Source organism: Vicugna pacos, chromosome 1 (genome assembly GCF_048564905.1).
Source record: "Vicugna pacos chromosome 1, VicPac4, whole genome shotgun sequence".
In the NCBI taxonomy this organism is placed as follows: domain Eukaryota; kingdom Metazoa; phylum Chordata; class Mammalia; order Artiodactyla; family Camelidae; genus Vicugna; species Vicugna pacos.
The window spans coordinates 67660211-67676265 of record NC_132987.1 but is presented as its reverse complement, the minus strand read 5'-3'; positions in this window follow the sequence as shown (position 1 = coordinate 67676265).

Here is a 16055-nt window from a genome sequence, read left to right as displayed (position 1 = left end):
CAGAAACCTAATATGTGGAAATTGCAAATATTTAAAATAGTACAGTCTTATGCTTTTAAAAATGTGTGTGTGTTTGTGATAAAAATAAACTGACAGGAATGTAATGTGATATGAGAAAAAATAATTCAAATATGATTCAGAAATAGAGTTAGGTTCACAAATCAGTGAAGTTAGAGGGAAAAAGATGGAATTAGCCTCAATAGTAGAGAATGAAGCTACCTGGTAGACAGTTTTGAAGATAGACTGAAAGTAATGTGAGAATCCCCTTTCGGCTCATTTATTACCCTCTCTACCTCAGCTACCATGGATGCATCTCTTTGCTGAAATGAGATGGGTCTAAATAAAGCAGCATCCCTCAACACTGCAGTGGGCCTTGAAACTACCCAGTCTGCTTAGAGAGTTCTGAAAACCCTCTGGGAACTGAAGGAGCTTTGGTGGCTAGTGAACCTCACAGTGATGGGGTCTGTCTTGGGGCCAGCTGAAGGAGAGGGCAGAGAGGCCGTGGGGGCACTGGAGAGCATGAAGGGAAAAGGAGACAGTGTGATGCGTTGTCTAGGGAAAGGAAGATGGATTACAGGGAATTGGGGAAATACATGGTGTACTTGCCCACTTACAGGAACTTCACCTTTAAGTCAGTTTTAGGTCAAATTGACTGTTTCAAGATAGGTCTCCTGATTAGAATGCTACTGAAAAAAGAACAGAGACCAAGTGAAGGGTACTTCCTCCTTCAGCCATCCTGTCCATGTTTCCTGAGGAGGGGAACTGAATGTATTTACTACAGCCCTCCGTGAGATACAGCAAGCACTAAGTAAATAGTGAGTGAATGAAATATTGGCATGAATAGTTTTTGGCATACCTGACTAGGATGGCCAACTGACTGCAGAAAAAAACAAAGCTGAGTGGAGAATCCTTTCGTAAACTAGCTGGGAGGCAACATACTAAAGTAGAGAAAAAGTGGGCTTTGGCTTTTATCAGAGACAGGTTTCAAATCCCACCTCTGCAAATGAGATTTCTCTTACTTAATCTTGATTTTGTGACTTACTCTGTTTAAGCCTTGATCTCATTTGATTATGATGAATATTGTCTGTTTCATAGGGTCAGTTTGAAGTAAATAATCCATAAGTAGTGGCAATCATTATTATTAGCAGTAATAGTAGTAATAGTTATTGTTATAACAATTACTGTCTCCCGCTTTATAGATCATCATCAGCGTAAAGAGAAACAAAGTTGAGAACAACCTTTACTCATGACAACACAATTTCTTACATAAACTGTGCTTTTCTGTTCTGGGCCAGACCATGTTTTCCGGATTATAATTTGAAAAGTTTGTCTGAACTCTCCTTGCCCTTGGTCTTGACTCTCAAGATTTATGCTTATTGTCCTCTCTATTTCCAGATTGTATCAGGACCTTGTACCTCCTAAACTGAACTCTTACCTCCATTCCAGCTACCTTGGATTCAGATAACTTTTCTGAACTACTGCTTTCATTATTTCAAGCTATCTCTCTCTCTTCCTCCCCTCCTAACCCCAAGTCTCTTCATTCATTATCAGATGAAGGTCAACGGCTTAGCCTAGCATGCAGGGTTTTGGATTATTTCCATTGCTGAGTCCCTCTCAGATTGATTTATCCAATTTGGCCTGAGGTAGTTTAAAGTTCTGCCACCTTCTTACAAATTGTAGTCCAAATCTCAAACAACAGGTACTCTCTGTTCAAGGCAACATTGAAGTCAGAGGGAGCTGTAGTCTTTCAAGCCACCATGAGAAGGAGTTAGCCTTTATGTTTATAGGAGCCTAGAGTGAGTCTGCAGCCAGTTTTGTAATTTAAGGTCTACGATTTTGTTATTAGCAGTTCCTTCCTCTGCCTCAGTGTATTCTTTGCCATAGAATTGATAGATTAGTATTAATTGGTAGACTAAGCTTTCCTGAATACCTTTCCCCTGCACCCAGTCTCTTTTGAAGTATGGGCTCTGTTTATTTTGCAGATTCAAATAATGACACGACATTTTTGGACATGGGTGTTTTTTACTAAGCATTTGTAAGAGCTGTGAAAGCATCCTCATCACTCCTTCCATTGAGTTCACTTCATTTAGGGATTTTCTCACACCTGGTTAGGTGCTTTCCTTGGTGATTGTCTTGGGAATTTAAGTGGCTTTTAATCTTTAAAATTTTTTCCACTTGTTCAGCCTATGTTCCATAATTGGGTTGTTTTACTTTTTTATAGATAGCTAGTCATAACAATGACTATAACAAGCTAAAATACTTTTAGCCCCCAATTTATTCATTCAGAAATACTTATTGAGCACCTCTTGTGTGGAAGAAACTGAACTATGCGTTGGAGATGTATAGAGATAACCAAAACCAATGGCTAACATTTATTGTTTTCTCAGTGCCAGACACTATCCTAAGGGCTTTGTAGTCATTATTTTATTTAATCCTCATCCCCATTCTATAAAGTTATCCTCGTTTTACAGACAAGAAAACTGACGTATGAGAAAATTAAGTAACTTGCCACTTCACAGTTATGAAGGGGCTGGATACGAACATAACAGAATATGGCTTCAAAGTTTATGGTTCTGTCAAAATGCAATCACTGCCTTCAAGAGGTTTATAGTATAATAAAAATAACGGAGATTAAACATGAACCCATAAACCCCCAAATAATCCAATATAAAAGTGGGCAAAAGGTCTGATAGACATTTCTCCAAAGAAGATCTAGGAATAACCAATAAGTAAACGAAAAGATGCTCAGTATCATTAGCAAATGCAGATCAAAACCACAAAGAGATACTGCTCACACCCACTAGGATAGCTAAAAGATAGACAATGACTGCTCAGGAGGATATGGAGAAATTGGAATCCTCATATACTGCTGGTGGGGATGTAAAATGGTGCAGCCACTTTGGAAAATAGTCTTGGTAGTTCCTCAAAAGGTTAAAATATAGAATTACCATGTGACCCAGCAATTCCACTCCTAGGTATATAGCCAAGAGAACTGAAAAGACATATCCAACAAAAATTTGTGCGCAGATGTTCATAGCCACATTATTATCATAGCCAGAAAGTGGAAACAACACGAATTTCTATAAGCTGATGAATTGATAAATAAAATGTGTTTATCCATAAATGGAATATTATTTAGCAATAAAAATGAAGTACTGATATATGTTACAATATGGGTCATTCTTGAAGACATGAAAACACATAAAAGGAAGAAACCAGTTACATACATACCACAGGACGTATGAGTCCATTTACATGAATCATCCAAAACAGGCAAATCTGTGGAAATAAAAAATAGATTAATGGTTTCCAGGGGCTGGAGAGAAGGGGGAATGGGGAATGACTGCTAATGGGCAGAAATTCTTTTGAGGGTGATGAAAACATTTTTAAGCTGATTGTGATGATGTTTATACAACTCTGTGAATATACTAAAACCATTGAACTAAACACTTTAACTAGATGAAGTGTGTGATATGTGAACTTTATCTCAATAAAGCTGTTATAAACCAAGTAATTAAAATATTAACTATCATATAGATTCATAACCAAATACTATGAAAATTCAGAAAGAAGAGACCGTTTCAGGCTGCTACAATTAGGAAAGCCTTCATTGGATAGTGGGGTTTTGGTAGAGATGGGATGAGGCATGTGAAATTGGAGGAAAAGAAATGAAGAAGGTTATTTCTTGAGAAAGAATGTCAACAACAAGAAGGAAAGCATATGCCTGGGTAATGATGAAGGATCTAGTTTGGCTGGTGTGCTTGGAGTGGTGGTTACAATAGCCAAGTGTTGGCTCACTTTAGAGAATAATAGCAGAAAATATTTTAAATTGTAACTTTGCCCCCTAAATGTAAGGTGTACTGTTATGGTATCATATAAAGGAGCGGTAAAGCTTGAAATGATAAGTTGGCCTAGATCATGGAGGGAGAGGTATGAATACTAGGTGAGGAGAACATCTCTGATTCTTTCCTTACTGAAAGCTCAAAATCCCGTTTCCTTATTAGCTCATCTAGACATTGATGAAAAGACTGCCAGGCTTAGGGGAGCCTGTGGAATGTGGCACCTGTAGAAAAGCCTTATATCTGAGTACAAAGTATCTTTCCCAGTTTCTCCGGACTGTGGTAATATCACGATGTTTCTCTTCTGCATCAAGCCCTATAGCAGGAATTACAGAAGTGATATGAATTGACTGCAATTATTTCATTCCATTATATTCCATTCCACAGTTATTTTATTGAGCAGCTGTGTAAAAGATCTATGTTGGATGTTGCAGGAGCTCAACAGTTCATGTTTGTAGATGTAGCTCTAAGTTTATTTTGAAACTTCGTAGGTGTTTCCTTCTTCCATCCTTCCTGAGAGGTTCTAGAGATGCAAAGGGAGGAACTACTTCACTCACAGTCAAATGGGGCCAGGGATCCAGAGTATAGCTGCCTCTGGCAGACCCCCAGCAGAAAGCCTCCTGTTCTTGTCTTTTTTTCTTTTTTTCAATTGAAGTACAGTCAGTTACAATGTGTCAATTTCTGATGTACAGCACAATGTCCCAGTCATACATATACATACCTATATTCGTTTTCATATACTTTTTCATTAAAACCCTCTATGGTGTTATCATCTATAGTCCACCTGGGCTGCGTGTGGAGTGTAAGGACTAGGGCAACCTGGTTCAGCCCCAGACCCAGTCATCCATTTGCAGTGGTGGTGGGTGAGGGAAAGGCCACCACTGAACTTGAGTTTAAAAGTTAACCAGGAAGACTTTGAACAGGAGACACAAACCATACTTATCCCTAAGAGGAAGAGAATAGAGAATAAATCTCATTTGCTCTCCTTCCTGTACCACTTTCTGTACCACATTATATGTGTAAGATCTGTCTGTACATTTCTTTATTTTTCCAGTTATGAAGTATTTATCATAATGTAAATGGAAAAGGTCACTACAGAAAATTCAGAGAAATGTAATAAAAACAACCAAAATCACACATCATAATAATCACTGCTAACATTTTGGTGTATTTCCTTCCTTTTCTATGTGCATATATTTCCCCCCCCCCAAAGTTGGAATCATATATATGTGTAAACATACATCAAGTTTTGTATTTTGATTTTTTTTGCTAATTCTCCAATATTGGACATGATGATGTTCTTTTAGTTCCACTTTTCAGCCACAATGCCTTGCAAACACTTTTTTTAGCCAACAAATACAGCCATTAGAAACATGAACGCTCGCAGAGCTCTTCGCTGAGCTTTTGCTGCAACAGTGTGGTAATCACAGCAGCACCAAGCCCTCTCCCTGGGGACTGCACACAGCCATCCCTTTGAAGACATACTGACTCCGCCTCACTTGCTTCTCACCTGGCTGATCAGAAGGACCAGCAGTGATACAGGTAAGGTCTTACAATGAAGAGACTATTTATTTGGGAGAAATTGTTGGCCATGATTGTGAACCAGAGAGCCAAATGTGACTGAAGTGTTTGGGTATCTACTCCAACTGTATGTGGTCCCTTTACATGTATGCCTCTACATCGAGCTAGTTCATAGTCTCCTCGTAGTTTTCCTGTAGATGAGAGGTGAAAAGAGTGTAAGGCCTGGAGGCAATACCTGGGTGCACTGCTGGAATTTTCTGTTTTGGTGGAGTTCATACTCATCTTTCATAGTTTATGAATTTCATTTTTCTGTTTTTCCTTCTTTTTTGTCTTTTTCCTGTTATACAGTGAAAATTTGTTAAAATGTTACACCAAATTAAATTTAATTTTGTTAATGCAATAAACCCGTATTGGGGCTGTACAACACGTGGAAAACAATGACGGACATATGAAAGACAAGAGGATGTAGACAGACCCTTAGGGAATTTACAGTCTAAATTGTACAGGGGTGATAAGCTGTGCAAACAAATAACTATCAAAGTGCAGACCAGGTTACAGGGTCATTTTTAATGACAAAGAAGTGCTCACAAAGCAGTTTAAGCAGCTGGACCCTAAACTGTATACAAATTTAGTTGTCTTAAAAAGTACACATACAGGAGACTGAGAGACAATACTCCAAAATGGAAATCGTGGTTGTCTGGGTGATGGACTTAAAAGTAATGATAATATTCTTTATTCTTTTCTATTTTTCTAATATTTTAAAAGAATGGATATGTGTTACTATTAGAATCATAAAAAATAAGCTCTATTAAATGTGTGAGAGTATTATATAAAAATACAAAATACAATAGAAATGCAGAGGAGCAAATTTTATCTCTGACTGGGGTTGGAGGAAACGGGAAGGCTTTAGGATTTATGTCTTTTATGATGATGAAAAACTTTTAATCTTGGAAATAAATAATGAAATTTCATTGAGTTGAAAAGGCTTTTTATATTCCTACAACTTCTTTCCTCTATGACATTTGACTACAGTCTCTCTCTATTAACTATCTATAGTTCTAATAGCTGTTATCTGGCATACTGCCTTTTATATTTTATATTATTTTAGATATCTTAAAAATTTTTTTGCTACATATACCACAGAGAGATGTTTTCTAAGTCAGCAGTTGCTGGCAGTCACTAGTCATATTCCTAGTCAGAGTATATAGTCTTGGCAATGAATCTTTCCATTTGTCCCACTAACCCCAGAAATGCTTTATTTGGACATTTGCTGGCAAGGGCTGCTCATTTATCCTCTTGTTCTTTTGAAGAAATCTGTGTCTGTTAATATTCAACCCACAGAGCACATATTCTCCAGGGTCCAATAGGCATCTAGGAAAAAGACTTTTTATAATATTCCACAAGCCATCTGCTTCATCAGCCATGAGCTTCCTGTTCTTTTGGTGGACATCCTGGTTGACCCGACTTCCCACGGTGTGTGATGAAGTTGTAGGGGTTGGTCAGGACAGAATTTAGGTGACATGCACAGGCTTCAGCTAACCTGAAAGGTGAGAGTCTTGGTTCTGTGTGACCTTGCTGAATTATTTATCCTCTCTATGTCTTAGTTTCCTTACTTAGAAAATGGATATAATGAAAAAGAAAAAAATGGAATTAATAATACTACCCATTTCCTAGGCTTATTTTGACGATTAAAATTAGCATTTGTTAACATTTGATATATAGCTGCTATTATTCTGATGTATCACAGACCTGGTAGGTTGTGGGGTTATTTTTGCTCCTTAATAGATTATAAGAAGAGGCAGAGTTTTGGTTGATAAGTGAGTAGTGGGGGCCAGATGAGGGTGGTGTGATGGGGATTGTGCCAGGAAAAGAGGGTATGAACAGCACTATATAACTTCAGGATGGTACTGGTGGAACTCGAGGTATGAGGGAGTAGTGAGAGATGAGACCAGAGAGAGGGACTGAATCCAGACTGTCAGTAGGGTTGCCTTTACCTGCTGTAGCTGTGCATTTATATCAGAGCTTCTTGAAGGGGCTGAGTGTTCCCTAAGTCCTTTCTCCCACCCTGTCCAGAGCCATCCCAGGCTTGTTAATACCCTTCCCATTAAAGTGTGTCCCTGGCTGGGCAGACACGTTTAGTACTGTCTCTTGGTTATGTTCTCCTTTTGGGAAACATGGCTCCGTAACTTCTCAGATACACCTGTAATCTACTGGTTATGCCTCCCCTACTGCTGACTTTCCCCCAACAACATCCAGAAAGGCCAGCAACAATTGCTTGGGAAGTTGTCATTAACCCCCCTCAAACATCATCTTAGGGCCCACTCTGACCCAAATAAATTCAAATGTGACTCACCTATAGAGATCTATTTGCATTTTATAGTAATGGAGTTCCAGATTCACACAGCAAATCAAACAAATCTGCATAGGATCAGCTTGGATGAACTTGACTCAGTGGACAATCCCACATGGAATGTCGAAGTGCTGGAAGCCTGTCTGCTAAGGGTGCATCTGGTGGGCATGGAGCCTGGAGGTGGGGCCTGGGGGGGCCTTCCTTGCATCCAGCAGGGTTGGGGCTGGGTTATGCTGGCTCACACTCTTTTTCAGCTGAAGCATATTTTCTGCCTTTCTCTTTTTTCCTTCCAGATTGTCTTTCTTTTTGGTGATTATCAACATACATCTACTTGTCCATGATATAGGTGAGTCACTTTTCAAAAAATCTTTGTGGGTATTGCTGAAACAACTTTGGAGATAGTGAGGTAAATAATGGTTTGGAGATTAGGAAAAAACAAGCACATGACTTCATCTCTCTGAACCTTACTTAGTCTTTTCATTCTTTAGATGTGAGTAACAATGCTGTATTTGTTTCACGGGAAATGGTGAAGAACAGATGGGAAAATATAACAGACCCAAATTGTAAAGCATTATTGTTTATTCTATTTTTATTTTTTTTTTAAATGAGAGAAGCCTCCCCATCCCCACCCCCAATCTGATTTGTCCGCTTGAGGCTATATCTGGGTAACTACACTTATTCACATCTATGATTTGAACTCCTACCATTAAAAAAAAAAACTAGACAGTCATCCGCACTTAAAGTGACAAGTGCCAATTTAGGGTATAGTATCACAGAATATTTGTGATCAGGTCTGCCTAAAAAATCTGGATGGGCAGTCAACACAGGGTTTGTGTAACTTTTTCTACTCAATTCTTCAAAAACATGGAGATGAATAGTATATAGATATTGAAAATGTTAATGTCATTTAGCTAACCGAAAGTATATATGCAAAATTTTAAAAATTTTGGGGAGGGAGGTAATTAGGTTTATTTATGTATCTTTAAATTATTATTATTATTACTAATTTTTTAGTGGATTTACAATTCATAAACTACTAAAGATGAGTATCAACTCCACCAAAACAAAAACTTCCAGCAGTGCACCCAGGTATCATCTCCAGGGCTTACACCCTTTTCACCTCTCGTCTACAGGAAAACTACGAGAAGACTACAAACAAGCTCAAGGTAGGGGCATACATGTAAAGTGGATGTACTGAGGATTGAACCCAGGACCTCGCGCATGCTAAGCACGCACTCTACCACTGAGCTATAGCCTCCCCTGCAAAAATTTCTTTTAAAAACCATGTATCCAAAACCTGCACTATAACTACTCTAAAAGTGGTCAAACACATTTATAGTTTTCACGTGTATGTGGTCTCTCAGGAACCTACAGCAGTCCTGCCAGTCTCTTAAAGGTGGCAGCAGCTGGAAGGCATCCTCAGGCCCCAGGGCTCTATTCAGGAGTTAGTGCAAGGCGTGGTCCGCCCAGGTTACCTTTGCTGACTGTTTTCTTTTGATGCTTAGTAAGTCTGTGTGTGTGTGTGTGTGTGTGCGTGTGCGTGTGTGTGTGTGTGTGTGTGTGTGTGTGCAGAAAGGCAAAGTGAACTAGTAATCTAGTCACAGTCAGAAACAACCCAACCAAATAAATTAAAAGAATGTGTATATATGTGAGAAAGAAAAATGTGCGTTAGTTCTAATACCTTACATTTTATAGCAGTAGTGACAACCTAATACTAGGTGCTAGGGACTAGATTAGGTGTTTTAGATACAGTATCTTTTTACAGTTTTCAGAGTGTTTTCCCATATTAGCTTTTCACTGGCCTTTTGCCTCAGCTTCTTGGGCTTTGGGAAGCTAATTCTTTAGGTTTAGAAATAATACAGATTGAAATAGACGAAAGAGTTATTCAGCTTCAAGTAGGGCCATCTGCAGACACATCAGTCAAAAGTTGGCTTTAATATCACCAATTACATCATCGGCAGATCCTGTTTCAGATTTACTTGCCAGAGCCTTTGGATTCCTGAGTCTCAGACCTGAGCAAGACCTCCTGGATATAAACTGAGAATCTGGAATCAAGGACCTTTCATGAGTGAGCCACATATTTCTATGAAAGAGATTGGGAAAAAGGGCAGCTTACTAACTTACCCACCCATTTGGTCTACTCCTTCTGTCCCTCTGGAAAATGACTGAACCATGTCACATAAAAACAGTCCCTAAGATTCCCAAAGTATTTCATAACAACCCTGGGGCAGTGTTTTTGCCCTAATTATACATAAGGAAACTAACATAAATGAGATTCAGTGACTTGCCCAATTTCAAATGACTAGGAAGAGGACTTATAACTTGCATTTACAAATCTACCAAGATTTTTCATACCTGTAATCGACTGCTTCTTGATTATAACCATGTCAGACACATAACAGTTTGAGCAGGAAAGTGCTTGGTTTTTTTAATATGCAATTCCGTCCTTCTGAAATTTAGACAAGTTGTTTCATCCTGCCTCCTTTTTTCCATTCTCTGTCTTCCTTTATATTCATTCAGTCATTTGTTTAATTAGTCATTTTTTCATTCATCAACTTAGAACGAGTGCCTGATGTTAGAAGAAAGAACCCGGTTCAGATGGAGCCAGACTTAGCCTGGGTTTGAATCATAGCCCTACTTCTTACTAGCCAAGTGTCCCTGAACAACTTACTTCACCTCACTGTGCCTTGGTTTTCTCAATAGTACCTACCTCGGTGTTAGTATGCAGATTAAATGAATTAGTTCAGGAAAGGCTCTTAGAATATGTCTAGTGCATTGTAAAATTTAATAAATGTTACCTGATACATTAGTTAGGGTTCTCCAGAGAAACGGAACAAACAAAATGTATATAAAGGGTTCAAGTGATTATGGAGGTGAGAAGTCCCTGGATCTGCACTGGGCAAGCTGGAGACCCAGGAGAGCCTATGGTGTAGTTCTTTTTCAAGTCTGAAGCTCACAACCCAAGAAGAGCCTATGTTTCAGTTTGAGTCTGAAGGCCAGAAAAGACCAAAGTCTTAGCTCAAACAGCTGGGCAAGAGGAGTTCCCTGCTCCTCAAGGGAGGGTTGGTCTTTTTGTTCTATTCAGGACTTCAACTGATTGTTTGAGGCCACCCACATTAGAGAGAGCAATTGGCTATACTCAGTCTACTGATTCAAATGTTAATCTCATCTAAAAACACCCTCACAGACCTGCCCAGAGTAATGTTTGACTCAATATCTGGGGACCCTGTGACCCGGTCAAATTGACACATAAAATTAACCACCAGACCAGATACTTTTTACTGTGTCAAGTTCTATGCTAGGCACTGGTGAAACAGGGTTAAGATATGGTCTCTGTCCTCTGTGGACAGTCCATGCCCAGCCCCATCAATAGCCACGTGGCTGCTACTGCTGAAATGAGCAGATTGTATCTATTATTCAGCTGGACTGTCCCCAGCCGAATGTCTCTCTGACTGCTCTTTGCTGGGCTGATGGCTTAGAAGCTTCCTTGCCTATTAACATCCACCATTTGGATTTTCCTTAGTGCCTTACCTATTTTTTTCTTCTATTTAATCTCACTACATTATATCAAACAATATCCTTACTTAGGCTCATGATGACTTAGTTCTTCCTCCTTTCTGGTGCTTGTTGCTTGCATAGTGTTCCTAGGAGAAAAAGAAAAAATTTCACTATCTGTGTTACTTGAGTTGGGAATTAGTCTTTTAGGCTCAAAAGTTTGGTGACTATGACCCAAAAGGTTTTTTCAGTTCTGAGGTCTTGTTTCTTTCTGTGATACTACCAGTCTCTTACTTCGTGGCCCCGAGCAACTTTGCTCCCTGGGTTTCAGTTTTGTCTTTTAGTAGCAGAGACATTTGACAGAAGTATTCTGACATGGAAACCCAATTCATAAAGTAAATTAGAGACGGATTGTTCTGATTGAAGTGGTAAAAGAATGGAGGTGTCACTGATTTGATCTTTCACCTGGCTGTCAATGGGGTGGGATGTGGGGAAAATAATTTGAAAAGATTGAATAAGATGATCTCTAAGCTTTCTCCCAGCTCTAACATAATCAGATTCTATTCCAGGTCATGATACTATGAATAGTACATAGTGCATGGCTGTATTCCCCTGGGCCCTCAGCCCCTTCTGTTCATAACTCTGCCCAGACCAGTAGATATTTGTGGCAGGTCGAGTAGACTGACTTACTGAAAATCTATTCTTATCTTTTTGATGTGCCTTCCTGGGCTACTGAGACTAGAGAGAGAAAAAACATTTCCAAGCTTCCTTTGCAGTTTAGGTTCTGAAAATGACGTAGGCTCTGCCAATCAGATACATTTGCTAACTGATACAAATCTAAGTGAGGAGAAAGGATATAGTGCACGAGGCATCCTTTCTTTTTTTTCATTGTGAATCCAGCAGATGCAGTGTGGCTCTGGAGCCAGCCAGTTCCTGCAGCGACAGCTCCTTCACCTACCAGCTCCCTGATGTGACAGAGGCAGTGGCTCCACTGGCCGACAAGCTTAGCATACTGTTCTGAGCCTAGCATCATTCAGGAAAGGACAGAACACATACATTGCATGTTTCACCTTCCATGCCTTTCTTTGGGCTCTTTCCTCCAGCATCCCAACGATTTTGTAAATGTCTAATTCCCTGTACTAAATCCCTTTTTGCTTGAAATAGCTGCAGTGATTTTTTTCATCTTGTTAAACCTTACCTGGTGCAGTGTTCACTGGTCTTTATAATTGCCCTGCTAACTTCGTTTCTTCTTCTACGTCCTCAGTGTCTACAGAAGAGTTACAGGCCCACCCTTTCACTGATGTTACCCTTTCCTGTCATTTCTCCTTTGTGGAGGGCACAGAAAATCTGGAGTTTTCTTGGGAAAGAGAAGACATCAAAGAGGAATATGAGGTAGAGGATAATAAAGAATATTACTGCTTTTTCAGGTACTTTGATTTTTTTGAAGTTTTCTCAAAGTTAGTTTACCAATTTCACAATAACACAGAGCAAACTAGAGGACCAAAACTCCTTGTATGAGGGGAGAGTCTCCGTGGATCGGGATGAAATTTTCTGAGGAGACCCTATCGCTTTTACTAAGAAGTGTGGATTTCCTGGATGAAGCTATCTACAAGTGCTCAGCCATCACACCAAGCGGAAGATGCGAAAGTGCAGTTAGACTAACAGTAGAAGGGAAGGGTTGGATTAACTTGGTTTTAAGCTCTGTCTCTGTTCACAAAGATAAACTATAAGTTTTCTTTCCCGGTATTCTCACTTTTTCTCTTCTACTCAAGTTATTATAGATACTTCTTGATCCCATCATGAGAGTCAGGTACTTGGAATGTCAGTTCATTTTAGCTAAAAACATTGCTCGGAACCAAAGGTGTTACATCTGCACCTGACTACATCATTCATTAATTCGAACAAGCAAACAAAACATAAAAAAAAAAAAGTGACACTGGTCCTATCCCAAACGCACCAAACAAATTGTTACATGGAAGACCAAAATGTTACATAAGACTCCTACATGAAAGCTCTGAGATATGATGTGTGGTTTAGTGAGAAGAGCCCTGTGCTGGGAGTCAGGAGGCCCAAGTTCTTATTCTATGAATCGGGTAAATCATTTAGCTTTTCCAGGCTTCATTCTTTTACTATTAAAAGGTAAGACTGCGCTGGACCAGTGGATTGCCATAGTGCCCCAAGGATACTCACCCTTTTCAGGATTACATAGAGAGTGGTCTGCTCCTCATCAGAGGACTCATGAAGGTGGAGAGAGGCATGGTAGAGTTCCTCAGGGTAAGGGTTGGAAGAGATAGGAAGGTACAGCTGAGAATCATGTGTTATCTTCTGTGATTCTCGGCAGGCTTGTCTGAGGTTAGCAGAATCTGAAATGAACCCTCCCCGCCAAGAAAGGGAAGATGCCAAAAATAAAGGCAGCAGTGGTAGATGAGACCTGAAGGGCAAGAGCATGTGTGTATCCTGATATTCTCTCACTGTGCCTTGATCTGAATTTTAACCACCATGAACCTCAAGATGTGAGGCTTACATAAGGGTTAATGTAAAAACTCAGGGCAAGATTTCTGCTAGCCTCATCCTCTGGGGCTGGAATTAAAAAAGGAACTAATTGTTTTGTTAGTTTTTCCAACCAGACTCTGAAATGCCCCAGGGGCTGTTTGATAAGATTGATGATGAGGACGAGGCCACGTGCATCTCTAAGGGCTGGCACCTCACGCCCAACGTGATCTGGCTGGACCGGGAGGAGAGGGACCTGAGCAACCACAGCACCATGGAGGTCCTGGAGGAGCAGACGAATGGCTTCTTCAGAGTGTTCTCTGTCCTGAAATACCCTGTCAGGTTAAGTGAGAACTATGTCTACCGCATAACAGAGACAGATGTGAACAACCAGCCCTTCAGAGTCGTCCACAGGTACCCGAGTAAGTGAGTTATAGCAGGCTGTATTTCAGCACAGAGGAGTCATCACACAGTAATACTGACCCAGTGCCAAATGTGGCAGGTGCTCCTGGGCCCTTTGGAGACTTAAAGAAGCTCAGGAACAGAAGCTGGTAGCCTGGGGCAGGAGAAGGTGGTGAGGTGGAGTCTCTTTGGGTTTGAAAAAAGATCACACTTCAGAGGTTGACAGCTTTCACCCCGTCGATGTGGCTGTTACTATTGATGAGGATTTTCTCCCTCTGCTGAGGACATCAGCTTTATGATGTGACAGGCCAAGTAATCATAGCTGCCGTCTATCAGCCTCTCACCTCGTGCCTGGCACTTCACATGTCATTTTAAGTGCTTGCCTCGACCCTGCAAGGTAATTGTTATTGCTGCCCCTCTCCTGTGTGAGGAAACCCAGAAGGCAAATCATTTGATCAAGGACATGGCTAATAAGTACATAAATTAGAATTCAAACCCTTTCTTATCTGAACCCAGAATTCATGCACTTTATTTTCTTACACCAGGCATTTATATATCTAAGACTGTAGACTGCATGAAGAGGTCTAAATCATCTAGGCTTGGAGAAGGGGAGCTCCTGTGTGATAAGTAATGAGACTAGGAGTGAAGTCACTGCACCATTCATAAATCTTGGAAAGCCCTAAGATTGCTATCTAACTACACTCTGCAGAACTCTGTAGTTCCTTGGGAGAAAATTTGATGGATTATTTTTTATATGTCTGTTCTGTTACTTCTAAATTGTGCCTGCATTCTTCAAGGAAGGATTCAAGAATTTGAAAAAGCATTTAGGAAAAGGAACATGTATTTATTGAACACCTACTGTGTGTTAGGGTGGTACCTAGGTACCTTCACATGCCATATTTAACACCACAGTGACTTCTGAGGTAGATGCCCCCATTTAACAGAGGAGGGAACTGAGGCTGAGGAGAAGGTAAATTATTGAAGGCTACAGAGCTGGAAGTGTTAGAACCCAGGATTTGAACCCAGGTTTAACTATTAACAAAGGCCTGGGTACTTTCTGCCCTACCATGGCTGACTCAGGGGCATTCAGTTCCGGAGCCTCAGGCAGTGACTGATCTAGGCTGCTACCTGCGTCCCACCTGCTCTCCTTCAAGGAGAAAGGGGATGGTGATGAGTAAACATGCACGTGAGCTAATTCCTTCTACTTTCCTGTGGCTCCAACTCAGACTTCCTTGGAGGGTTAGATCTGGCAAGGACTTTGGCTGTCATCTTCTACTAACCACAGCATGTGGCAGTGAGGAAACAGAAGTCCAAAGAGGTGGAGTAGTTGTCCAAGGGTGAACAGCCTCTATACAAGGAGTGACAATGGAGTCTGGCTTCATGCAAAGGTTGGATGGCCACCCTTCAGGTTTAGTCTATATGGGCCTGGCAATTAATCAAACATTCAAGACACTTTTTTTAAACCCTGGATCTCCCAGTAACTAGCTGTGAACATTATACAACTGTTAAAACTATTCACTAACATTTTTAATGACATGGGGAAAGGCTTACAATATGCTGTCAAATTTTAAAAAGCAAGATGTAAGCTTGTATGTGTAGCATGAGCCCCAGTTGTTTAACTGTATGCAGATTAAAAAGATAGGAAGTACAATAATAATAATAGTTAACAACAATTACTGTCTACCTGCATGATGGGATTATAGGCAACTTTTATTTTCTTCTTTGTACTTCTGTGTTATGTAACATTCTACAATGAACAGATATTATTTTTATAGTCCAAAAATGCTATACTTTAAAAACCTTTTTAAAAACATTTTCATGAGATATACTTCACATACCATAAAATCCATCTGTTTGAAGTGTACGTTCAATTGTTTTAGTATATTCACAGAACTGTGCAACCATCACCACCATCTAATTTTAGAATATTTTTATTATCCTAAGAAGAAACCTCATAC